Below are 3,201 nucleotides of genomic sequence, written 5' to 3' on the forward strand. Positions count from 1 at the left end.
CCTAAAGGAAAACATGCATATTGTGAATTCGCTGTAATGGTTATATGAATTTGTTATACGGATATAACGAATTACGGATATAGCGAAGTAAATTCACAGGTCCCCAGGACTTCGCTATAACCGAGTTTTACTGTATATATATATACGATCGTATAATTACAAACTGAGAATGTTTTGGATTTCTTTTATACATTTTGAAATATGTATTTATATTATTTAAATATTAAGAATAACAACACACTTGATATTTGCATTTTTATTATATATCTCTTTACTGTTATTAGTTTCACCTTAGATATTGTTTATTTTTAATTTCGACCTTGACCTAACATGAATGGATCGTACTTAGGCTTGGTTTAGTTTTATTTGCTATTTCTGCATCCAAGAACTGTTTTGACGTTACGTCAACAACGTCAAATATTATTAGCTCCGCGGAGCGAATAACAGGATAATGCCCAGAACATTTTCTGTGTTGAATTGGGAACTGCAGGGTAAGCTGATAATATCAGACTTTGAGGAATCGTCTTTAATCTCTCAGAAATATTGTTCTTTTCTTCCAAGTTTTTAATGAGATTCCCTTTTTAGCTCACCTGAGCCAAAGGCTCATGTGAGCTTTTCTGATCACATTTTTCCGGCGTCCGTCTGTCTGTCCGTCTGTCTGTAAACTTTTCACATTTTCGACTTCTTCTCAAGAACCGCTGGGCCAATTTCAACCAAACTTGCTGCAAAGTATCCTTGGGTAAAGGGGATTCAAGTTTGTTCAAATGAAGGGCCTTCACTCATTCAAGGGGAGATAATTGGGAATTAATGAAAATTTGGTGGCATTTTTTAAAAATCTTCTGAAGAACCACTGTGCCAGGAAAGATGAAACTAGGAAGAAACATCCTCAGGTAGTGTAGATTAAAGTTTGTTCACATCATGACCCCCGGGGGTAGGGCGGGACCAAAATGGCCGACCAAAGTTTTACATTGAAATATATAGGAAATTTGTTGTTTAAAAATCTTCTTATCAAGAACAACAAAGCCAAAATTGATCTTATTTTTATGGAAGCATTGTCAGGTAGTGTCGATTCAAGTTTGTTCAAATCATGACCCCCAGGGGTAGGGCGGGGCCAAAATGGCCGACCAAAGTTTTACATAGAAATGTATAGAAAAATTCTTTAAAAATCTTCTTTTCAAAAATGACAAAGCAATAATTGATCATATTAATATGGAAGCATCCTCAGGTAGTGTAGATTCAAGTTTGTTCAAATCATGACCCCCAGGGGTTGGGCGGGGCCAAAATGTCCGACCAAAGTTTTACACAAAAAATGTATAGAAAAATTCTTTAAAAATCTTCTTCTCAAGAATAGCATAGCAATAGTTGATCATATTAATATGGAAGCATCCTCAGGTGGTGTAGATTTAAGTTTGTTCAAATTATGACCCCCAGGGGTAGGGCGGGGCCAAAATGGCTGATCAAAGTTTTACATAGAAATGTATAGGAAAATTCTTAAAAAATCTTCTCAAGAATAGCAAAGCCGTAATTGATCATATTTATATGGAGGCATCCTCAGGTAGTGTAGATTCAAGTTTGTTCAAATCATGACCCCCAGGGGTAGGGCGGGGCCAAAATGGCCGACCAAAGTTTTACATAGAAATGTATAGGAAAATTCTTTGAAAATATTCTTCACAAGAATAGCAAAGCCACGATTGGTCTTGGAACTAGTTTTGGATTTAAGCTTTTTAAGTATAAATCAATTCTGCTTTTTCCTAGCCACAGTGCTCAGGTGAGCGATTTGGCCCATGGGCCTTTGTTTAGCCTTATTAACATTGTGTCCAAGTTTTCTTTTTTCGGGCCGAAACAAAGTGTCACTTTCATCGTCAGATTTACTACTTAAACTGCTTTCCACCTCACTTTTGGAACACAAAAATTCTGGATCCCATGGTGCTATATTATCAGACGAAAAGTAACATTCATCTGAAAGATACTGGTACACTGGTATGGGAATCGTTCTCTGAAAAAAATTAAGAAAATGTAGGGAAGAAATAGACATCATGTAGATTGTGCCCATCTCAATGGGCTATGCTCAGATAATGGACATTAGAATTCTAAAGCATTTCATATTAACCAATGACTTTGAAGTTTCCCGGTTGGCTTAGAACTTGCATTCAACCTTAACGACTGACCAATATTAAGCCAAAGAATTTATGGTCCAAAATTGGATTTTAAAGTTATCAGGTAAGACCTTCCCATTTGACCTAGAAATATATTTCAAGGTCACTGCAAACCATTTACCTAACAAATCTGTCTTTAACCATAGCCGTAACTTCTGAATAGTTTGTGCTAGGACTTTCAAACTTCACATGTAAATTTACTGTGAAAAGACCTTTTTCTTGGATATAAAAATATTTGTCCTTTTGACTTTGACCTAAGAGTCTAGCCACTTTAAAAAACGTTCACTATGGGCAAATTTTGAAACTCAGTGATTAATTGGGTTTTACTATTTCAAAGGTGTATTCCTTTGACTCAAAACCTTCCTTTGGATACCAACTATTTTGACCTTGAACTTAGAGTTTGACCCACCTAATAAAAATTTTAACCTTGACCGTTATTTTTGAACTGTTAGTATTAGGGACTACATATTTCACAAGTGTTTTCCCTGTGAGAAGACCTTCAACTGTGTACCAACAATTATTGTATACAGGGAAAATTCCCGCATTGTTTTCGGCCCATTTGCCCTTGTCATAATTGGAGGGAACACTGTATAATTTCTTAAACAGAACTGTGAATTGGCATTTTCAAAATGGAGCAAAATTGTAAAGTAAGCGTGAAAGAGGGAAAATAACCCTGTATACAGTATGTCCTTTTGACCTTGATCTTGGTGTTAAACTTGCATTTAAGAAATTTCAACCTTAGCCATTAGCTGCCATAATGGGGCAAAAGTGTTTCACAAAAACATCTTGTTTCAAGTAGAAATGGTCACCAACATCTGTTAAAGTTAATACCAATTGTTTGTAAAATAATGAGCTTTTAAAAAAATCAAAAATCTGTTGTTTTTTCCTTTATGAAGATTTCTGATGAAGACTTTGAAGAGCTAGATCTTGAGGTAATTAAATCAATTGTAATCATGATCTACATAGGCTTAGTTAAATTGTTCAGGGAATAGAAAGCTTTTTTTATCTTCAGCATAGCAGCAGAGTTGGGTGAGCATTGTGACTC

The sequence above is a fragment of the Saccostrea cucullata genome, unplaced genomic scaffold, assembly GCF_032062105.1.
Source record: "Saccostrea cucullata isolate Sc308-1 unplaced genomic scaffold, CSIRO_AGI_Scuc_v1 ctg3468, whole genome shotgun sequence".
Classification (NCBI taxonomy): Eukaryota; Metazoa; Mollusca; class Bivalvia; order Ostreida; family Ostreidae; genus Saccostrea; species Saccostrea cuccullata.